General features: G+C 38.4%; 1 long non-coding RNA gene across 1 annotated transcript; it reads left to right on the forward strand.

Annotated features, from left to right (window-relative positions):
• LOC306891362 lies at window positions 1-25,286 on the forward strand. The gene is made up of 3 exons (XR_013786342.1): window positions 1-288; window positions 17,221-17,311; window positions 25,106-25,286. It is a non-coding gene; the product is annotated as an uncharacterized lncRNA (long non-coding RNA).
• Window positions 25,287-25,292: the final 6 nt, after the last annotated feature.

Below are 25,292 nucleotides of genomic sequence, written 5' to 3' on the forward strand. Positions count from 1 at the left end.
AAGAAAAGCTTCACATGTTTATATATCAAAAATGATTTTATTTTCTATAACGTAACACAAAAGATAATTCAATAAAAAGAAAAAGAACAGAGACAGTCTGTATGGGCGAGCCTCCCTTTTCACATAGCAGTATGTTCTGGATCATGGGCTCATGATGCAGTGAGATTCAATAAGCTGGTAGGTGCAGCTTCCAAACGTAAGGCTTTCAGCTCTGATCTTCTACGAACGGAACGGAAATATGCCGCAGCATCCTCATACGTTTTGAGTTATTACACCTGGATCACAAAGGTAAGTCATTTGTCGTGCCGGTCGTTTCGATCCGCGATGTTTTCAGGGTTTGTCAATGTATGTAAAGCTCATAAGCGCCCTGTACCATAACAGTCGGTAGCATCCCTTACTTACCTATTGTTCAACTGCAGACATTCAGACATTCACGGACATGAACACTGCTGATGACATTTCACATCTTTTCATATATTTTTCCCAATTGTAATATTTTGCCAGCATTTATAAAGAAGTTGTCGTTCATTATAGCCAGCATTAGGTCTGTAATCTTTCTCATAAATAGGTTTTGCAGAGAAAGGTGAAAATCTGTGGTTATGAAACCGCATGGATCCTTAAAGCATTAAGACAATTTTAGGCTTCAGAGTATCAGCAGTTCTTAACATCTATGTTTATAATATTTTACTCTTAAAGCCATCTCCTATTATAACTATCCCATAATTTAGATGCACAACCTTTCACTTGTAATGTGTTGCCTTGGCTATTGATTGTCTATCAGGGATGTTACTAATGTAATTGCACCGTGCCAAAAAGAGATTCAGCAACGCCTTGATCTTCAGTCCGCTTGTTGTCCCTGTTGTCCTGTTGTCATGCTAGTGGTTTGATATTCCTTATCTTTTGGAGCACTGTAAGTAGGGATTTCTCATCTGAATGTATTAGACAACGGTATGAGACAAACCAAATGAAAGCACGCTCAAGTCATGTAGACATATAAGATTTGACAGCATGCATGCCATTGCAGTGGAAAAGGTGGACCTATTGACCTGTTGTGTTTATACATTATTAAACAGATGGTGTAAAATACTTCTTGCACATACTAAATCTTCCAAAATCCTTGCTGTGGCACACAGCTGTTGAAACCAAGATATATATACGCAGTTAGATTGAAGAGGGCTGTTTGAAGTAGAATACCTTAAGTGGATGGCATAAGGTTGGCCTATAGATGTTCGTGTTTGAATATGAAATTCTTGTTTTGAACATATGGTTAGTCATTAGTCAAAGTACCATTCCGTGTTAGGTCATTCATTTGAGCAACCACAGACTATCCAGTTCAGTCTGGAGTTCATGTTCGCTCCTCTTCAAAAAATGGCAAATGCAGTTTCACCCTCTAGTAACAACAGACAGTTAGTTTATGTTATGTCTTGTGGAATTCTTGGTTCAAGCTTATAACTATTAATTATTATTAATAATAATAATAAGACCACATTGCTGTATTTTTCTGTGTAGTCTTTAAGTGACGGTTACAGAAGCCTGGAGTTAGTATCCATACATACAGCAATGTAGCGCTCTAATTTAAGCACTGTGAAGGGATCTGCAAAAAATAGAGCATAGCTAGAGCCTGGAACAGTGTCATGGGATTATAAAGCCATGGTTATACGAGGAATGTCATGATGACTTCAGCAGAGATGTGGAAATGAACCGCGTTTAGAGGTAACTTATGAAAAGCAGTCAGAGTTTCTGTCGTATATAAAGAGCCTTGATACAGTGTCCACTTTGACTAAGGGATTATCTAAAAAAAAAAACTATTGCAGAGTGGTCTATGAATAGCTGACAGATGTTGACATCATATTGGCACATTGCATTACAGATGAAAAGCCTAATGGCAAGCCACATGCGACTGGATCAGAGTTTAAGTAGATGATCTACTGAGTCATTCAGGGTGAGTTTTCTTGTTTATATGTGGAAAGTCTTGAGAGTTTCCATCTTCTTTAGGTATGAGAGGTGAGTCATGTGTTAAATCATGAGAGTAACTTAATGCAGTCAGAATTTCAGCCTTGTGTTCTTTTAGATGGTGACTCTGCTGCTTTAAAAACCTTCTGAAGTGCTTGAAATGAACAGCTTCGTTTGATGCGTTGATGTAACGTCCACGCTTCAAGATAGGATGGGGCATATAAAGGACACCTCCCCCTTTTCAAGTAGCTAGCCAGTGGGCTTTAGTTTACCTCACAGCAGAATCGAATGGTAAGCTGAGGTGCAGAATGATGTCATCGATCACTGTATGTTTGAATTGATTATGCTGTACGTTCCAAATGTGAGTTGTATCAGTGGTTTTGAGACCAGAGAACAGATCCATGCTGTCATGTCTGAAAACATAATGATGTGTCTCAGATTGGACTTTACATCATTGAAAGGTTTATTAATGAAAAGAAATCTATCTTGTAATTTACGTAAATATCTGTAAATAAACTTGTATAATATATGTGAACTAGTTTGAGTGATTTGATATAATATAGGCTACATACATCTTTCTTTTAGTTTTATAACTAAGATTAACCAAAAAAGATTTAAAGAGGAACTTAAATCTTATTTTTTATAAATTTTCCATGAAATACTCAAGTCATTGGACAAGCACATCCGTCCATCTTCACACAACGCAATTTAACATTGGTTTGTTGAGGTTCGTGAGCTTTCTGACTCCTGCCTGTAGACAGCAACGGAACTGACTTTTAAAGTGCAGAATGTCAGTTACATTGGGCAGGAGCCAGAAAGCTCCCAAACCTCATCACAACTATCTTAATTTGCGCTGCGAAGATGAACGGATGTCCTAGGCTTGTCCAACAATGTGAGGGCGAGTTATTCATTTCGGAATTTTGTGGAGTTCCCCTTTAACATGGCAGCCCCAGAACAAGACTACTAGTCTTGATGCCCACTGGCTGAGTAGTTATTACTTGAAACATTTTCTTTTGTGCTCAGGTTGACTGTGGTAGGGTTATTGTGGTTTCATGTTGCCTTTGTATTGTTTATTCTCTAGGGGTGGTTTAGACCCATCTGTCTGATTATTTATATCAATAGGGCCCAAGGCTGCATAGCCTGACCCCCGGCAGGCCCTTGTAATATGTCCAGGCTTGTCATGTGTTTGTGTCTGTGTGTGTGCACGTTTGAACCGTATGTAGTAGGGATGCTCATTTCGGGTTAATTTCGGTTAACCGACACTTGTTATCCGAACATTAACCGTCAACTGATACGATTTTGTTAATAAATTGGAATTAAATAAAAATACATGCTGCGTCTCATTTCGAAGGCGTCGAACACGTTGTGTGACACGTCACAAATGTTTTTTCAGAGATTTACTTTAACATGCAAACAGCAGCATAACGAATAGCTCAACAACAAAACCTGAATTCAGATATCACATTTTCACAAAACTGCTGTGTTCTGGACAATGGAGAAAGCTAAAATAATGTAAATCCAAAGCTTAAAATAAATAGGCAAGAAAATAACTTAAATAATTTATACATTACGACAAAACGAAAACACAGAAGGACAGGCGAAGTTTATTTCTGTCAGAAAGTTTTCACATCAAATAAAAATAGCAGGCCTACCTCAATCCAAACCTTGGAGATTTGATTTAATAAAGTAACATGTTTACATGTTGTGGTGACAGTCTGGAGCCTGTTGACAATAAGACCCGTGGCAGAAAGCACCCTTTCAGATCACACTGATGTCCCGGTAATGTAGAGATAACACCTCGGGAAGCACGTTTAATTTGCTTTCCACCAGCCAGGATTCATATCAAACAGGACATAAATGTGTTTTAGCTAAACAGATATAAATCAAATTTTTCACATTCTTATTTTTTAGCTAAACTGCTATAAATCACATATTTCACATTCGTATTTTTACGTCATGTCTAAAAGAAGTCAGGGGAAACACTAGTCTCTCCATTCCAAAGCACACAGGAGCTAAGCATCCATTAGATCCATTTCAGACGCCTCAGAGACATCCCTGAGTTAAAACATGTTTAGCATATTTTTCTTTCACCATACAGAAAACCAAAAACAAATGTAATACTTATTTAAAACATATTATTCAATAACTTTGTTGTTTAACTGATAGTATTAACCTGTCAAGATTTATACTATCGGTTAACAGTTAATCGATCAATATGAGCATCCCTAGTATGTAGGCATAGGTTGAGGGTGTGCCACCAGGCCGCTTTAAAGGGCTCTTGGTGTAGGTGGTGTGCAAACAACAAAATGCAGTGTTGTTTATAATGGGCACACATGTCCTGTCAGCAAAAAGCACAGCTCTGTTGTTGACTTGTCTGCATGCATGATCACTGTACGTGTTCTTAAAGGAAAAGTTTATCGCTGTTGAAACATGACATTGAGTAAAATGTTTTTATTTCTGGATAGGTGGGGTTATACCTTTAAATGTACCTTAACTTGCAAGAAAGGCCAACAGGAAACCCTTGATATTGTTTTATTATGTAACTTCCTGATTTTAACCCAGGGCTGATAGATTTAGATGCCCTATTCTCAGATCACAACTACCACTGACTATTTTAGCAAATACAATACGTCTTACCAAATATCGCTTTGATTTTAACTAATGCATCAAACACAGTTGATCAGGCCTTGTCGGCTCATATTGTAGAGAAATAGAATCTGTTTGTAGGCTCCTGTGAAATATTTTTGCAAATAAAGTGGCCTAAAGATGGGTCAGATGAAGGAGGATTAAAGCCATACTGCTGTGAGTGTGAACAGCCCGACAGAAGGTGTTGATGAAAGCAGCCCTATGGAGGTGCACCACAGCAGATGGCATACATGCTTGGGTCTGATGTTGGGTGCCAGGTCAAATTCCTTCTCCCATTTCCTGAAGAATATTAGAAATCACTCAATATGACTCAAAAAAAAGTTTTCTGTGGAAGCATCGTAATATCCTGCTTTTATTGGCGAACTGGTTGGCATATGACAGATGTGGACACTGAATTGTTGTCACTGTTATAGTCCCAATAATCAATATTATGAATGCATGTTTAGCCTTCCTCACCTCTCAATACCTCAAGAAATATTTTGGTTGAAGGAACGAATTATAAAAATGAAAGGTAACTAAAATGTTTTGATGTTCTGAAGCCCCGTTTTCCTTCAGGACCCATGTTTCTACATGATACAGGCCTGGGAATTATGAAAGATTAAAATGTCAAATGTAACATGTTTTTTTATATTGTGTATAACATGGTATGTAAATAAGGGGGTGTTGCACTTGCACGTTAGACAGAAGCGCTTTACATGAGACTGAAGAGAGGAAAACATACACAGATAAAGATGACCCACATCCTGAGTAGAAGGAAACACATTTTATTAAAACAGGTGCGACATTTGTGGTGTGAATAGTGGTATATATTTGTTACTATGAAATGAATTTACTCTAACTGTGAGAGAGGTTTTTAGTCATACTACGTACATGAATATGAATGTGATGAACCAATGCAGTAAAAAACGGCAAAATCTTACAAATATTCTTGAAAACAAACACTGAATTTTAGCCTGAAGGGACAAAATGGTGCAAATAAACCCAGCTTTACTTTATAGCTTGTTGATGTGGTAGGGCTGCTCGATTATGACACAAATCATAATCACGATTATTTTGGCCAATATTGAGATCGTGGTTATTTAACACGATTACTCATTAACCTTTAAAACAACATAGAAAATAAAGAAAAACTTGGCTTTTTAACTCTGAATTTAATTGAAAAATAAATGTAAAGAAATAGCACTGATGAACCACTGTAAAGGAAATGTGTGCACTGTGGATTTATACTACAAGAAAAGTGAGGATACTTGCTAAATGGAATGCGGGACAATAATCGTTTACCTCGATTATTTCGTTTTTGTAATTGATGAAGGCCAAAATTAACGATTGCGATTCATTTTTCAATTAATTGCACAGCCATAAGATGTGGGAAGCATTTCCCTATCTCTTTGAAAGTTAATAAGCCTTTTTATTTTGCCAAGCCGATTATAGTGATGAGACCTGCTACCGTCTGTTGGGTCGTGACAAGTTGAGAACAACAGTGGCTTGGATGCCTCATCAGATGACAACCAACCATAAATGTTAAATCTAAAACAAAATTTTCATTAATTTGTGTATTTTATAAATCTGAGAGCATCATAAATGTAATATTGATTTGAATTTGATTGAAGTAATTAACCGTTGAACTGTGTGAGGTATGGAGGTATGTGCTTTATAATGTCAGGAAAAACAGGCCGTTCCTGTCGGAGCATGCCTCTCAGCTTCTAGTTCAAGCTCTTGTCATATCAAGACTGGACTACTGCAATTCTCTACTGGCCGGCCTTACAACCACTGCAGTCAAGCCCCTGCAAATGATCCATGATACAGTAGCATGTCTGGTTTTCAATCAGCCGAAAAGAACCCATAACACCCCTCTTGATTTCACTTCGTTGGCTACCAGTTGCGGCCCGCATCAGGTTTAAATCGCTGACACTAGCCTTCAGAACGGTAACAGCAAATTCGTCCCTGTACCTTAACTCACCGCTCCAGGTCTACATCCCCTCCTGTCATCTTCGGTCTGAAAATGAGCGACACCTGGTTGTTCCATCACAGCGAGATAGCAAATTGCTTGCAAGAACCTTTACTCAGGGTTTCCCTGTGGTTGAATGAACTGCCAGCCTCCCCCTGAACTGCAGCATCCTTTACAACTTTCAAAAAACATCTCAAAACACACCTGTTCCGCATTTATTTGACTTAACCAATAACTGTCTATGTTTTATGTCCAAAAAAAAATCTTTCATCTTGTTCGTTCTCTCCCTTGCTTGCTTCAGCTTTAATCCTTCTACATGGCCTTGTAAACGAATGGTACTGTTTAGCGTGTTGTCAAAATGTTATATGCTCTTCTACTTGTAAGTTGCTTCGTATTAAAGCGTCTGTCAAATGAATAAATCCTCCGGATTGGATGAGGAGCAGGCATGGACCTGTGATCTTTTGTATGTAACGAAGTCTTAGTTACAAAGTTGAACATGTTGTTGTTCCCAGTAAGGCATTCTCTCCAAAGATTCATCTAGGTGACATATGCCTGTTTGAACTTCATCCTATGAAGGAAACATTTGATCTTGTAAGAATTTTAAACCTGTTATTTCCCATGTTCTTTCCTGTTTCATTCTCTAGCATCATCCGGACATTTTCCACACACAAACAATAGGATTAGCTTAACACGAGGGGCAGAATCCTGCTCCATTTTATAAATGATTAAATCGTAATGGGTTTATCCTGTGATTCGAATTTTACCCTGTCTATCTTTCATCTGTGCTGAATATCTGCCTTCTTGCTTGAACACAACAACATTTGAAGAAACTAAAGGAATGATAAGAAAAGAAGAGGTTTGGCAGATGGCTCACAACATTGGCTGAGGGCCAACCGTGATAGTTGATCACTGACCTAATTCATGTTGTCCGTAATGTGCTAGATTATGGGAAAGATGAATTAGTGTCTCCACTGCCCTCACATTTCTGTTGACTCACTGTTTATGCTGGATTTTGGCTTTATTATAACCCCAGGCTACCTACAGGTAGAATGTGTCGGCTAGTTGTTGAAATCTTTTGTTGCCTGCCTTTTGTTAATGGTATTGGCTGTTTCTCTCAGAAGAACCCCAGGCTATGGACCATCTTATGATGGAGGTTGCGTGTTATTATGACCGCTTGCTCTCCTGCCAGGTATCTAGCAGCAAAAACATGGTTAAGTGTCCACTTTAATGGCCCCTGGAGGTTGGATAGATGCTTGAGTTGACTTAGAGTGTGCATGAGTCAACCCTGACCTGACCACGGTAAAATAATGTCCCTTTGGGCTCAGTTGGCTTGGCGTTGCATTAGCACACACAGCAAATGCTAATTCTCATGCTGGCACAGCTAAGTTTCACCTTGTTACATAACAAACACACAATATTCATAACACCTGAAAGGCCTGCAGGAGGTTGGGCTATTCTGCAACTTTTGCTGCTTCCTCATGTTTCACTACATTTTCCCACAAATATATATATTTTTAAATGTATGTAATCAAATCAGTTAGTCATGGCGAAAACATATAGTTTTGCATTACTTTAAAAACAACTTTATTTAAAAAATGTATCACTTACTATTTTAAATTTAGCCAAAATGTTAAATGATAGGGTGTCACGGTACCACAAACATATCTTACGATACTTACAAAGTATCACGATACCAAGTCATGTTATTGAAGTCTACAAAATAAACCAAATTTCCTTAATACACAGATCTAGATGAAACATTTTGTATTTACTATAGTAAACTGTATTATACTTTACACTACAATATTTTGCGAGCAAATTACATACAAAGATAATGCAAAGAAGTGTATAGACGCGAACACGCGTGTCAATCTCGTCATCTGCGAAGGTTGAAACTGTTTGTCAGATCGCATCACTCATGCAAAAATAACGAACTTTTCCCGCGAGTAATAAAGAGCGTGGAACGTGAATGTTCGCGTTTGGTGTGAATCCAGCATTAGTGACTCACTAGCTGTTGTTAAACCCTACATGTAAATCACTGTTTGTTCTTTTTAATGCCAGAATTTATGACTTCCAGTGAAACCTTTTGGATGATGCTGAGATGAAACCCCTTCAACTCATCCTCACCTGATGCTGGCAGTTCCTGCATCTGATTGGTCGATAGCTGTCACCATCTAGTGCAAGGTCACCAAAAGTCCACAGATCTTTTTAGCTGAACTTTCAGTAGCTAGTGAGACCAGCAATGACACTGACACTGTAATCCCATAGAAATCTGGTTTGCAATCTCTGTTGACAGGATTAAGTCGTCCCTTAACTCTCGGTTGGGTCCCTTAACCCTGTTGCGTGGTTCTTTAGAGCAGCAATATTTGGCTATATCTGCATGTACCTTTTAAACATGGTCCTCTGGCTACTACCTTTAAACGTATCAGTTTATCAATAATATTCGATAATCTTTAAAGTGGAGATTATTATTGTGTTTGGTACTGACCACTTAAAGGAAAGAGGGTAAGCAGTTTTATGTTGACCTGTGATTAAGCAGTCAGACTGTCTTAGGCTAATAGAAGTTGATAGATCCTGCAGAATGCCTGCTTGCGAGACGCTCTAATTCTCGTGGCAGAACTGTGAGTGTAGCTCTGTGATGAAGTATGTCAAACGATGTGTACTGTGATCTTGTGCTTCCTTTTACGCCAGCTGTGGAAATGTGTCATCTCTGTGTGGCTTTCAAAAGAGGTGTCAGCATGTAAGTGTCTTTTGAGGATTATCTTTAAGAAATGTAACTTTATTGCAGCTTTGAAGATGATGCTTTAGGATATTGAATAAAACCGCGGTGTTGCAACGAATTAGCATTTAATTAATGCATTAACGTATTGCGGTTGTGGAGTCTGTAATGTTTCAAGTCAGGAGAAGACCTTTGATATTGTTTATAGATTGTGTGAATTGATTATTTAGATTCAAACCCATTTGATGTTCAAGAAAGGATAAAAGATATCTGATAAAAATATGTCATCATTAACTCGCCCTTGAGTTCTTACAAATATATTTTTCTGTATACAGATTTGGAAGAATGCTTGTTACCAACAGTTCTTGGCCACCATTGACTATCATAGCAAGAAAAATTACAATGGTAGTCAAAAGTCCCCCAGAACCGGTTGATTTCCTACATTCTTCTAAATATCTTCTTTTGTGTTCAACAGAACAAAGAATAAGAAGTAGACTTACACATTTTTCCCACTTGTGTTTTCAAAATTGTGCATTACTACAGATGACTGAGGTTGTTTATACAATTTCTTAAATGATGTATGTGCAGTGATGTAGTGGGAATGTAGAAAAGGCAAAACAAACATTAGCAACAAGCTAGATACTCTCTACAGAGTGGAAAGTACATTCTCATGTACAAAAGCTTGCTTGGCTCTCTGCGTTCGCACAGTGTTTGGAAAAACACCACTCGGAAAAAGGTAAAACTGGGCTTACGGTAGGATTAAGAGCTGTGACTCACAGTGGCCTTCCTGTGAGCCAACCTTCCCCCCATACTGCTGCAATGAGAGAAATCTTCCACAAGCTCATGATATCAGCTGCGCGGCACAGCCACTCCATACGAGTTGCTCAAATGTTGGTTCATTTATGTTTGAGTCGCTTCAGTTGTGTGTGGTTTCTTAATTATTGCAAGGATCATTTGAAATGACAGAAAAAATATCTTTCAGAAAAGAAAAACTTTGAAACAATCTCAAAAACGTCATTTTAGTCTCGTATGTGGACATCGGGGAACTTGTAGAGATGCGCAGAGGAATCCCAATGTTTTTTCATTGACCAACAGTCACTTCGTACCAACCCTTCTCTGTTCTTGCTCCATGAGGTCATGGAAGAGGAGCAAGATCGCTAGATGTCTGTTGTTCCTGCCATGGTTTTAAATTGCTGAGAATTCAAGATGCATGTGCCATAAAAACAGCCTGCTCATTGCAGACAGTTCCTCAACATATCGGCTCAAATGTGTTGTTTTCAAATGCCCTTTAGTTTGTGTAGAAGTGCATTTTGAAGGTGAGGTTATGTCGACGACTGCGATTTTAGTGAATAGAGAGGGTGAGGTCTAGATCCACAGTGCTTTTGTTCACCCGGTCCACTTATTAAAAGAACAGCAGTATCAGGTTGTTCTCGAAAGAGATTGTTTATGAAAATTGAATATAGCTGATACTCTGCACCGGCCTCTGTTGTGAATCTACTGTCTGCCGACACGAGCAGCTGGTTGAGGGACTGTAATTAGATTAGAGAGAGAGAGAGAGAGAGAGAGAGTGGAGTGGGTGGCAGTGGGCAGATAAGCGTGCATGTGTTTGTGTCAGAGTCACGTACGAGGCTGATGTCACGACGGGCTGTCTGTAATCCTGCACACAGAGTCATCCTCTCTCTCTCTCTCTCTCTCTCTCTCTCACTCACTCACTCACAGACAGACAGATTCAACACTAACTTTATTAAGGAATCGTATCTTTGTTATTGATCCACAGTTCACCCTAAAATAAAAATGATTTGATCATTTATTCACCCTCGTGTCATTGCATTCTGCTAGAACAGAAAAAAAGTTATTTTGAAGAACACTTCCCCACTGAGACATTTCTCAAAATATCGTCTGTTTTCAGAAGGAAAGTCATACACGTTTTGACAACACAAGGATGAATAAATTAAGACAGAATTTGTATTTTTGGGGTCAGCCATTACTTTAAGCGAATTCGCTTGGACTATGTGGGATTGAGTTTGTCGCAGTGCACTGTGGGATTGCCTTCTCTACAAAAAAACTGTATTGCCTTTTTAGGCATCTCACAGGTTTGTGTGGGATCTGTGTGTGGATGTGAGGGGAACTAATTCTTGCCTCTTTTTTTCAATATTTTGGCTATAACCTTTTGAGTACCAGAGGAGCGAAGAAAGGAACAGGGACGACCTCCAAGGCTATTTTTAAAACTGATAAGCAAAAATGGCTGTGATTAAGTATTTGAGTACATTTTAAAGGAGATTTATTCACATTACTTTATCTAGCATTCCTCAGTAATGTTGGCATGGAACATTATGAAATACTGACTAGATGACACACTAGTTTTAGGGACTTTTTATAGATTTACTTTACCCAAAAATCTGAATTTGGTTGCTGTTTACTCACCTGCTTGTCAGTATGTATCTATGTTGTGTGAAGTTGTTGAAAATTCTCGTTCAATGTTACAAAACAATCACAGTTTGGAATGAGAAAAAAATCATGACAAAGGTTTCTGCTTAGAGTAATCTCATTTCTTAAACCAGTCTGGGTGAACGCATTTGAAAGGATTTATAGGTAGTTTGCAAACTGTTAGTAATATATTATTAAAATTAGTTAATTGGCCGTTAGCCGTACCGATATATGTAAGTCTGTAAGTCATTTTGATGATGATTTTCAAAGTGGTCACTAGGATGCTCTAAAGCCACTTATTACCCAAAATTGTTAGTCTGTAATAAAAAAAGCAATCGTTTATTTATTTACGTGTCTCTGTTATATTTAACCTTAAGTAAATATCTGCAAAACTTTTGTTAAATTAAAAAAAATTACATAATTACATGAAGTTTGTAAAGGGAGTTTTACTGTTTGACAGCAATAAAACAGCACATAGTAATAATTTCTAATAAACAACTATTTAACAAGTAGATACCAAGTGTTTTCCATACAGAGTTATTGAGAACCGTTGAGGAATGATCAAATAAACCACTTGTTTTAATGGCCGATAGCTCTACCTGTAGTTTAGTGTAAACGACTGCTGTATTAACAGTGATAGACGACATGGAAAGCCTTCACACAGCAATCAGCAATGAGCTTTTGTCCTCCATGTGCCATCTCACCAAGAGTTTTTCCAGACATTGTTGGGAGTTCTTATGGGCTCGTAGGGCCATGCACATTACTGACTAATATAATGAGTTATGAGTTAAGTTGAATATATAATTTTTTACAGCGATTTTAATGTAATTCCTGCCCTGAATGAGTTTATTATTTTGGCTTTCATTGACCATTGTCATATAATTTAGTTTTCACAACATTAAGCAAAGTGTATAGGTGAAGAATTTTAATCTTATATTTAGTTCATTGAGATCTAATACAGTGCGATTTAGGTGTTCCCTTCATTTTCTTTGAGCAGTGTACATAAGTCTGACAGATCACATTTTACACAGTTTCACCGGAGGAACACCACGCTGTCTGCATACTTTGTTGGAAAACAATGATGACAGATGGTTCTTTCACAAGTAATCCAGTGCACACAATGGGAAATGTATTCACAGTTCTCCGATTTATTACGTTTGTGGACTTAAAGTGCAAATGTTGTATTGTGAATGCTTAGCATGGAGGATTTACCAGTGTGAGTGAACTCGGATTTCTGAGTGAGGTGCAGTATCATAGTAAAGGTATGTTGCGCCATTATGAATGTATGACCTTTGTGATGTTTATTACAGTCGTTTAACAAAAAAACGTAGTAAATAAAATAAGTAGGGTTCATAATGGTCACGCTAGCACAAAATGTCAGAACACCGGCTTAACCTAAAACCTTGTGTGTTTTTAACACAATGACAGACACGAAATTGAACTTCAGTACTCGCGTGGTATGTGACAGCTGGTGTCTTTGCGAGTGCACGCTCATGTCAGAACGCCGTTTACATTTAGTCATTTAGCAGACGCTTTTATCCAAAGCGACATACAAAGAGTTCAGGGAGCAATAAGCGATATGTCATAAAAGAGCAATTGTACAATAGGTGCTAATACACATAACCAACACACAACTGCAGTTTGATTGCACATGTTTCTTAGCATGCACATGTTTTGTACTGGAGCTGTTCCCTTAAAGTGAATTTTCTTTGGAAAGCCTTGTGCCCCTGGTCTGTGTAGGAGATGAAGTTGGCCAGCTGAGCTCTGACCAAACAAGAAAGTGAGGCAGCAGTGGCCACTGCAGCACTCCTTACTCAGCAAAATATCTCTCTCTCTCCTTTCCTCCTCTACCTTTCCAGTGCTGTTCTGATTCTTCCCCAGGCTCCTGTTTGTCTACTCTAATAATGTCGACTCGAGACATCCCTCCCTGTCTAATACAAACACGCCTGTTCGCTCTATTGTGTGCCTCAAATTCCTCAGCAGCCATACTGTAAAGTTCACGTGACGTGTCAGTCCTTACTGATGGGTATCGATGGTAGTTTTGGAAGAAAAAAAGGTATTTAAAGGTACGGTACACCCAACAATTCTGCACCATTTACTCGCCCTCATGTTGTTCCAAAGAAATATTTATAATGATGCACCAAAATGAAAATAGTGGGTTAAACCGAAACGGAAAATAGTTTTTGAAATAGTTGTATTTAATTGTATTAATTACACACTAAAACCACAAAAATGAAAGAGAACAGATTTTAAAACAATAAATAATTCTCAAAGGACGATAATTTAAGTATGCCATAACAAAGGATGAAACTAATAAATATAACAGCGGACAGAAAATGACACTCAAGCTGTGTGATGCATAACTTTTTTACCATTTATTTAAACATTGTAGTTTTAGAATTATTCTGGAATTATTATATGCATAACAGAAGTCAAGTTATAGTCAAACTCAGCAGCCCTTGCTAATACAATAAGTTTTTATATGGTGCAGAATCATTCTAATGAAAACAACAGGCAGTGAGGGGCAGAGTCTGTTCATGTAAACAGGCTTAAAATGTGCTTCAGTGATACCATGCCCTGTCGGATGACGGTCCAAGTGAGCTACATCATCAGTTACTGATGGATCGTTCTGCTGATCATTCACATATTGTTGCGTTTAAAGCTTCAAACAGTCGCGCATCACACAGAGCTTGCGTGTCATTTTCTGTCCGCTGGTTTTGAGCTGTTGTTGTTATGTTGTTTCATCCTTTGTTATTGCGCGCTTAAATGATCGTCCTTTGAGAACAGCTAGAGTTGAAGAGGAGAGTAGAACTGAAGGGAGAGGTGCAGGCTCCGGATATTTCAGCTTTTTTTCTGCCTATATTTTTATAATGTCATTTTCGGTCGAAAACGTAGCAAATATATGTGAAGAATTTGTCTTAATTGACATGCAAGTGAAGGTAAAATTGTCTCTATTTGTTCCTCATTTTGAGCTTTCATTAAGCAGATCTGGTTGTTGGCCCACGGCTTGGCCTCTTTCTCACAGAAAAAAGGTATGGAGGGATTGGAAGGATGTTTTAGTGAAGAGGCTCTCTTTATTTCCAGCTCCTGACATACTAACAAACCTATTCATTTTCCTCATGAGGCCAGCCTCTCCCACACTGGCCTTGTTGGTAAACAAAAGGGCCTGTGCAAAAGCTGCCACACCTCCAACCTGTTTCCCCCGACTAAACCTTACTATGATATGTTCCTTTAGTGGTTTGGGACTGTCCTGCTTTCCTGTAGAAGAGCTCGGGTCTAAATGCGTATGGATGAACTGTGCTGGTGCTTTAATAGGGAGGAATTTATAGGGATAGTTCTCCCCCAAATAAAAATTCTGACTTCATTTATTCACCCTCATGTCATTCAGAACCTGTATTTGACTCTTTTTGTCTCCTTAGAAATGTCTCCTTGTTTTTTTATACAGTTAAAGTCAGTGGGATAAATATTGTTTGGTTACCAACATTCTTCAGAATAACTTATTTGGTATGCTGTGGAAAAAAGAAAGAAAGTCATACAGGTTTGGATTGGAATGACATGAGGTTGAGTAAATCCATTCATTCATTTTTCATTCATTTTCTTCCGCTTATCCGGGGCCGGGTCGTGGGGGTAGCAGTCTAAGCAGAGATGCCCAGACATCCCTCACCTAGACACTTCCTCTAGCTCTTCCGGGGGGACAACTAGGCGTTCCCAGGCCAGCCGGGAGACATAGTCCCTCCAGCGTGTCCTAGGTCTTCCCCGGGGTCTCCTCCCGGTCGGACGGGCCCGGAAGGCTTCCAGTAGGCATCCGGAACAGATGCCCAAGCCACCTTGAGTAAATAATTAAATAATTCTCTTATTTGGTTGTTTTAATGCTGATAGTACAGCATGCTAAATTTGAGTGGGAACCACCACTAAAATATCAAAATAATAAATAGCATATTTAGTAGAAGTATGTTGTTAGTGTGTTAAAGAATGAAACACTGAGAAGCCCGGAACATAAATTAGCACAATGTTAGCAGCAAAATGGGGCTCTTGGATGCAGCTGATTTTGCCTTTTCTTTTGATGGCTATATGTTTTGTCTTTTATTGACATCTAAGAATTTACCTTCCCTGGACTATTACTGCAAACGTTTGTTTCAGTTTTTTAACTATTCTTTTTTTCTCTGTTTTTTATTTTATATTGAAGTAGTATATATTGCATTAAGTTACGTTGACACTGTTGGCTTTAGATTTGCAAACTGACTCAAACACATGCTGTTCTATGTGATTCATGGCTCTGTTTGGAATGATAATGCATCCTTAGTTTTAGCTTGCAGATAAATGAAGCCTTGAAAGTCTGCTGCACACTCTGTGAGAAGAATGCTTTCGGAATGGAATACAGAATGTCCACATCAAAACTGACCCGTGTCTGGGCTTTTTTAATGTCTGAAGTTGCTCTCAATGGGACTTCATGCTATCATGCAAGGAGCTTTTACACGGTCACACACACTTCAACATGTAAAACGATTTCAGCCCTTCAGTCTGACGTCAGGGGTTGAAAATATGTCAGCCAGTGATCTTAAAGATCAGAAAAAAGTCTTCCTCTATTCAAGAAGATAGGACTTGTATGTCTGAAATAGCTGCCCAGAAGTGTTGAAAATATCTCTTAAGGGATGACTTCCCTAGTGTCCTATAGGGTGTTCTGACATAAGAAAGAATATGCCTTGATTAACAACACGTCCAACAAAGATAAATTGGTGGAGAAAATCTGAAAAGCAGCATTAATTTAGCGTGAAGTTCAGAGTGTCGCAGTCAGGTTTTGTACTTGTCAAATCTCTCACCGAGGTGCAAATGTTGTTCTTGATCTCATGCAAGAGGTGCTGTATCTCATTGGAGCCCTGCGTAGCGTCTGGTTTGCAGCAGAGTTCTTGAGTTTCTCATTCCTAACATGTCCATGTAAGGAGGAACTCTCTCTTAAAATGACAAACTGTAACCCTGCGAGTCTGCAAAGCTCCAGCATCTGCTGATTTTCTGAAGTGTCATGATGATTCATTAACGGTGATAGGCAATGACCACTGAACTCAACGCACAAACAATCATTCACTCTCTGTGTTTATGTGGTCTGCTTTGAATTCCTTGTGAATCCATAGACTTCAATCATTGACAATGATGTCAAAGGTTCCTATGAAAACAAATTGAAATATCAATAAAACATTTATCTAATATCTGTTTGTGTAGTATCTTTATTTGCTATACAGTATGTGATTCATGGAGCTGCCCATGCACTGTAGACCATGCCAGTTGGCTGTAAAAAGCATTCCTATTTGCATAAAAGCTATAGTTTAGTCTTTAATGCAAAAATAAGTAAACAAAACAAAAACTTAACTCTGTGATCCTTAGAGTTATGATTCCCATAAACTCTTCCATCTCACTAAAGTGCTTTTAGCATAGAAGAAATGCTTAGGGGTACATTAAAGTTTTATGTGGTGTATGTAATTTGATTCAGGGTGTAATGACAATGTCTTACGTGCTGTTGTGTCTTGTGCAGGTGTCACCCCTACTGAAAACCTACAGCAGCTGGATGAAAACGGCGACTCGGACAGCCACTCAGAGCCGGTTAAAACCTGATTCATTCACAGGTTGGTTATTTGCTCTTTAGCAATTGTTGTTTTATACAAATATATATATTTTTCATATTATAAATCGATATTTTCTTTCACTGTAGACACATTTTATATACCATGCTTGTCGCAGTGTATACTGGGGGTTTGTTATCTTTCAAAAGTATGCCTTTATGGTGCTTAAAATTTGGTCTAAAGAAGGAAGGTGTCTCATGCGGCTTTCACATAGGACGCGAAATGTGTCACATTGGACATTCATTTCAATGGCTTGCCCCGTACAAGGGTGTTTTGTTGCTGCGTCGAACAAAGTGCACAGACAGGGGAGCACATTGCTGTCGATCTTGCACCCACGCCGCAGTCAAAGTTCAACTTTTGGCGCTGCGCTCTGTGACGATTACCTGTGCGGCCAATAGAACCAAGGCATCCAAGTGCGGAAAACAATATGGATGAACAGCTACTTTGTGTGTCAGAATTTTCAGAATGGCACAATTCAAATTGGCGCTTGAATATAGGCACATCAGGAAAAACATGGTGTCATGGAGACAAATGTCAATTCAAGTTGGGATGTCAGGTGTGTTTTAAGTCTTAAGTTTTAAGCTTGTTGTAGGTAGGCAATAGATGTGTGAAATGGACACTGACAGCATGCCATTTTTCCCCCTACTCTAGCCTCCACCACTAATTTGAAATAAAAATCTTTAGCTATAGAAAATGTATAGAACTCCCACGGTTTTGAAAACCCCGCCTACTTTGCTCTGGCCAGCGTAGCTCATATTGAAGGGCTACGGTGAACCCAGCAGCTATTAGAGTTATGCTACGGACCTTTTAAATATCCTTCATGTTGCACACCAATAATAAGACACTAAACTCTAAAATAATAATAATATCCTAAATGCAATCTAGGTCTGTTTCTAAACCCTGCTGCATATAGAGTTAGAGCTCATTGTGGAGTGTTTATTATTGCAGTTTCTGATCCTGGTTGTTGTTTTTGTGTGTTTTAGCAGATTTAACCTCCCTGTGCAGCGGGTGTGTGAAGAACACTAGTTACCTAAGGGACCAAGTATTAATGCAGAACCTTCTGAAGTCTTTACCATGTAGCTTATGAGATGTACAAGCCAAAACATTCTCTTTGAACAGCACTGGCCCTGCACATCCCCTCAGCAGATCTGCTCAAGGCTCACTAACAAGTCATTAAAATATAATCACGCAATATTTTGAACACATTATTTCATTGTCTACATTTAGTTTTGGCAGGGCAGACTGGCAGTTCTTGCAGATATTCAGTACAATGAAATTGTTTCAAACTGTAAAACTAAACTCACAAGCCTTAGGAATGACACAAAATAAGGAATTGTATTAAACCTTGTCTGGTTCTTCGCCATTTGGTTACCTCAGTTAACCTTGACGAATGAAGTACAGTAGTTGCTGTAACCCGAAGGTATATTTACACACAATCTTTTCTCCTGCAGTAGTCTTATACGTCTTCATACATCAATGCACTTGCAAACTCATATTTTGAAGGTACCAGGCCAATAAGCATTTGGTCAGGATAATAACTATTTACCAAAGACATCCATCCATTGTACGTTCTGTACAACTATCTATTTGCAGCGACTATCTTTTAGTAAATTTCAGATGAACTCAACTATAAACAACACGTAAATACCGAAAAACTAGTCTATCACTTCTCATGTCAGCCAGACGGTCTTTTCCTGTCTAAGTGGGCTGTGCTTGGCCAGTAGTAGCTGCAATGTTGACCAGACCATATGCCGTTTAGTCAAAGGTCTGGCTGCGCGAGACTACGATCTCTCCAGCTCCCTTTTTTTAGTCGGAAAAATCTTCCGGAGAAGCGTAACAGAAGCTAAACTACATCATTATAGGTTTAGTGTAGGTGTAAAGATGAGTCATGTTAACACATATGCTGAGACAGCAACATGATATAGTGAGAACCAATCCACAACATGACCAGCCAATTGAGATAGTACTCGGTCACTGATGTCTTCTTGCTGCTCCCTTAGTAACCCTAACTGGATTATTTATCTTGCATCTGGGACAGATAAAGCATTAAGTGCAGAAGAGTGTTTGCTACATGTTGATCGATTATGAAACATGTGGGTTTCTCACTGTAAGTGTCTGTGGTAAAACCGTATACATTTGCTTTTTAAAGGAACAGTTCACCCAAAAAATACAATTCTGTCTTCATTCCAAATCTGTATAAATTTCTTTGACAGAGAAAGATATTTGGAAGAATGCTTGTAACCAAACAGTTCTTAGCCACCATTGACTACCATAGTTACGTTCTGTTGAACACAAAAGAAAATATTTTGAAGAACAGCCATGGAGTCTATTTACAGACAGAGATTTGGGCTTTTGAATGCGGCTTAAAGGTCATTTTTTGAGGGTGATCAATGTAGCACATTTAAATATTCCTAGAAAGTTAGAGAGAAATCTAGAAGAACCCTCTCTTATGCTTAAAAAAACCAAGAGCTCACCTCCAAGCTTGCCTTGAATGCATTGTTTTGATCTTGTATTGTGACTGTGTCCTCAAAAGATTAATTAATTGCCAAGTAGCCCTACACAAATCACAGGATGTCCTTTTAGTCTAGACATTAGACGTTGTCTTTTTTATTAGATTGGCTATTTACCTTAGGCTTTATTTTCAGACATTAACTTCCATCACAGGTCTTTAAACCTGAAGCAAAGAGGATCTTGATCTACAGCGGAGACACAGAGATCACAAATATGCTTAAAACCTTTAAACCTTTCAGCACCAAAGTCCCAAATAAAATTAAGTGTCTAGGACAAATATGCTTCTGTCTGGAAATTTTGGCAGAAGAGAAGTCAGATGATGGAAAATAATGCACACTAGATGTGGACGCAGAGACAGATTTGTGACATCAGAGTCCTTGATTTTTTTTGTTATCTGTCCGCCACCTATTGTTGGAACACATGCAAGTAGCTGGAGGGGATAGGCACACAAATACACATTTAGTGTTTTTGTTGGATGGTTTTGCTTCAGGACCCAGATTGTACATGGGAACCAAAATTATACAAAATTGAATTTCAAATATTTTTTCACTTGGTAGCCAATAATTTGTCACCCAAACCCATTGTGGTTTGCCCAAACATGGCCTTATATCAAGGTAATCTGTTTTTAAGGGTGTGTTTAAGAATAAGAGCATGTCATGTAACCTGTCCCTGTTTGCATCTTCCTAGCTACTACTACACACTTTTGCTGCAAATATATTTTACTTAGAGTCTAATAGGGTGCATGGCTTTGAAATCAACATAAAAACATATTTGTATTTACTAACTGCATTGACACATCGGTTTATGATTAACCTATTAAATTATGACAATAAAACAAATATGGTGCATTTGTATTGGGTTAATGGGAATGTATCTAGGCCTTTACTGATGCAATGCATTATTGCTTGGTAAAAATGAACACTAAAAACTTAGACTTTTACAAAGACATGCTATTCAAAACGCCAGTTGAATATTCTTTTCCCATCTCATCTGTATCTGTACAGTTTCATGCCTAAGGGAGTCCCGTGTTTATTTCTGTGGTAGTGCTGGTCACACACACCTGCTATGCGGGTGGGCCTAGGCCTGGATGAGTGACTGAAGAAAAGAGCCAATGGAGTGATCTCCCATGAGGGGAGAGCGCTTATCTGCTGGCTGGATGAGTCACTAGGCCGGCCTACGCCACATAACACCCAACCAGCTCTGATGTCTCGCTTCTGTCCTACTGCTGGTGTAAATGAGACAACAGATGGACGCCAGAATCTGTTGCTTATATAGCAGTTTATGAACAGACGGACACTCTCAATATTACAGCTCGTACTTTTTACTCTGTGCCACCTTTTCTAGCTTTGATGTAATCGGATGTAATTATTTAAGGAAAAATGTATGGGTGTTATTTCAACTGTGGGTACATGTTATGAGTGGTGGAAATGATGCTACAACCGTGTTGCCTGTGTGAAAGTTAGTTTTGATAAAAAAACAACACCTGGCACAATAAATGTACACTGTTGAGGAAACACCCATGTGTGTGACAAATATTTTTCTTTCCCTCCTATCATACTTATTACATTAGTATTTATAATAGCTTTCAATAATTCTGATTGTAAATTATTTTTATATTGTATAACATTTTAGCAATTTGGCAAAAATGAGCTTGCCAAATCTAAAGCGGTCTAAATAGGAAACTATCTCGTACTAAGAAGCAGTGTCTTTTATTTTCCTCACCCTCAGGATTGTTACTAGAGGACAGGCAAATACGATAAAAGGATTTTAGCTGAAATCCAATCTTGTCTTTGTTTTATATACGACGTCGTAACCCAATACACCCAGCGGGACACTGATGCTTAATATCATCTCAAAGACTTTTTCTTGTTGTTATTTTGAAGCAGTCATATGGCTTCAAAGCTGCAGGTTTTTTGTATTCATTGAACTGCCTGCATGAGAATGGCTCACACGATCGTCGTGTGTTTTGAGGTAAAAGAGAAAATATTAGCTTCTTAGACATCAGGAATGTTTAAATGTTAATGTTGAATCGTTGCCAAATTTCTCAGCTGATGTGGGATTTTTCTACATTTGTTTGATGTTTATGGCAGGAATGTGGCCAATGTGGTCATACAGTATAACACGGCGTTCTGCTAGTGCTGACAGCAGATTCCAAACATGTGAAATGTACTCTGTGAATACAGATATGCTTTATAGCCTCCTAGCTGCAGTGTAAGAAATATTACTTCATACAACTTCGTACAAAAACTGTTTTACCACCATATTAAGTAATGAGGGAGGAACATTTTGAGGCTTTCATTGGATAAATCGTGTATGTCTGAGTTTGAGATCAAAGATTATGTTTGTAATGTGCATTTGGGTAGTTGATGGATAAATCGGACATGTGTCTCATGTTGTGACACAGCTAAATTTAGTAAACAAACTGTTAATATTACATTGATTTCTAAAAGATATTTTATTATTTTATATATTGTGTTATATTATTTATATTTATAATATTAAATGGCATAAGAGAGACTTATCTTCATTGTTAGTGTTTTGCCTTCACACCATATAGGACAAGTTGATCTAAATTTACATTAGATTTATGCATTTGGTAGACGCTTTTATCCAAAGCATTGGATAATACGAACCCCTGACCTTGGCGTTGCTAGCGCCATGCTCTAACCACTGAGCTACAGGAAAGCCATCTATGATAAATAACCTCTAAGCTAACAGTGATGTATCCCAATTCATTCAAAGAGTGAAAGTTAAAGGTGAGATATATCATTTTTGCACCACTAATGTCAAAACAACAGATTTGTTAAACAATAATAATAATTTTCAAATACAACAAGCACACTTTTGGTTAAGGGTTTTTTTTGGTTAACTTTTTAATACCGCCACAGTGTTTACACTTATCTCGAAAATCATTGTCTAAATGGCTTAAATACAGTATATTTGTAGGCAGTGACAGTTATAGGGTTAGAGATATCCAGGGCTTAGCCAAGAGACATCCGTATATGTGTCAGAATACACATAAGTGTCTAAACATGTTTAAAAAAACAAGCCACGCCACTTTCTCGTTTTTTCAAAGTCGTTCTCTATTTCAGTGTGCTTGTCGCACGTCTCTGTTTAAATTAATTAACTTGCGCACGCCATAGACGTGAAATTTGAACTGCCCATAAGTGATTTGTGCAGGGCATTGCAATACGGGGCTTTACCGAAACAGTTGGGGCTTTAGCCCGCGCCGCCCTGGATGTAGGGTAGAAATAAAAAATATACAAGTATGTTTATGATAACTAAACGATAATTCGCAGAGGTCTTCTTGTATACACACCTGCATGGATTCCTGATCGTTGTGTAAAATCCGTCTAATTTCAGCAGGCAATCTCTCAAAAATGGTTGCGATGAGATAAAGTGTTATTCTAACATGACCGATAAGGGTGAGCGGGTGCGCCGAGCAGACCATTGGGAATTGTCTTGGGCTCTGGTAATTCAGATGGGTTTTGGAGGGGGATGAGATGATGCGAGACCCTGCTGGCTGAAGTCCCACAGCTGGGTTTACTCTGTATTTAGGGAGGGGCTACAGCACTCAACAGAGGATAAAGGGCTGCTTTTTTCTTGTGGGGGAGTATGGGGTGCTGTTACGATTATTGCTCTCTGTGTGACCCGGGTTAGACTCTGTGTTGTGTAATTATGTTTTATAAGAAAGGCCTCTTTCCCATATGCTGTTTAGGTATAGAATCACCGTCCGTTCTGAAACCATCACAATATCAACAATCATCAAAGATTTTAATAAAAGGGTCATTGCTAATACCGTTGTTCTTATCCCAACTAGGGCTGGTATGTATGTATGTCAACAGTTTTTAATAATAATAAAAATTTCTGTGGGAATCAACAGTATGTTACAGGTGTTGCTAATATAGTTTAACTTGCATTTTACCCAGAATATTTCTTTTAAAGTTTTATTGTTATTTTTTCTGTGATATTCCAATCACTGACATTTACCATAAATTTGCAAAGCCTCAATTCAGCTGACAAGTGGCCATGGGGATGTTTTAAGTGGGAGAAAAGGAGAGCTATTGGGCCCAGTGGGTCCTTGCTTGCTAATGTGTGCAGGGTAATTCAATTATATAAAGTTTTTACAGAAAAAAAAGATTTTAAATCCATAGTGAGCTTGTGAAAAAGGTGCATGAATGCCAAAATGGCGGAGCGCTGTCTTTAATAACTGTGATATCAGTGTTATATGATAAGGTTTTTAGGGCCTTGCAATGTTCTTATTATAAAAACAATACTTCATTCTAGACTGTTCGAAATTATGAATTTATTATTTTAAATAATAGACCACTTCCTACTATACAAATGTGTCTAACCATGCAATACACTGAAATAAATGCAAACCTCCTGAGCAAAGGCTTTTACAGGATTAATATGGGTTAAGATAAAAATGGTTTGTCTCTGTTAGAAGCGCTACTGATATATATTTATTTATTTTACTGCAGGCCTGAGATTGATAGGGAAGATTGTCACAGGCTGTTGTGCCATAAACTGCTTTGTCATAGCAATTTCCAGATCTATTGTGGCCCCCGTGAACGCTATTGTCCAAGAGCCTCTGTAATTACTTTTATTTATGAGACAAGAAAGGTTTTCCACCGTTTAGTTTTTTCGTCTCTTCCCTGTGTTTTGTCTTGTTCCCCCGTAAACAGTCTCAAGGTTTTGGCAGGAACATGAGCGCTGATCTTACATCTATATGTATTTATATATCAAGATGCACAGAGAAAATCTCTCACTCGCTGCTGAATCATCGTTTCCTTGTATGTTTATGAGAATAATTTGCCCCTTGTTCCTTTGCAAATCTTACTCGCTATGAAGCAAAGTCTTTTCAAGTAATTTTGAAATGCATTCTGTTTTGTTTCATTGGATGATTATACAGAGTTTAGTAAATTACTATACAACAATATAGGCTACAGCGTTTAGTTAAGAATATTTTTATACCTGCTTGATAAACCCCTAGTATAATAATCAACACAAACGTTATACAAAATCTAATATGTTATTGATCCTACATTTATCAATACTACATTTCGTTACACTGTACTTGTATATATGTAATGACAATAAAGTTGAATCTAATCTAATCGAATCTAATCCTACCGATAATGAGGAGTGCATGTGTTTTCATTAGTTGTTCTCTAATGCTTACATCATCAGCCAACAGCATGCCTGGGACCCAGCTCTTCCTGTTGTTGCTAGGAATGTGATGTCACCTTCTCCCTTAACAGGGTTGGTCCTTGTGTGTTTCAGATCCTCAGCCTTGGCCGGGAACAAAGAAGCAGGGACAAGGCATTTCCCCACGATCCTCCCAGCTGGCAGAACCTAACGTGTGAACTGACACTGACTGGAGCTCAGGGCTCTCTTTTTCTGCTGTGCCGTGCGGGGCCGGGCTGCGTGGAGGAAGCGTGGCTAATTAATGACCTATGGGTATGAGGCC

The sequence above is a fragment of the Barbatula barbatula genome (genome assembly GCF_947034865.1).
Source record: "Barbatula barbatula genome assembly, chromosome: 3".
NCBI classification, from domain to species: Eukaryota; Metazoa; Chordata; class Actinopteri; order Cypriniformes; family Nemacheilidae; genus Barbatula; species Barbatula barbatula.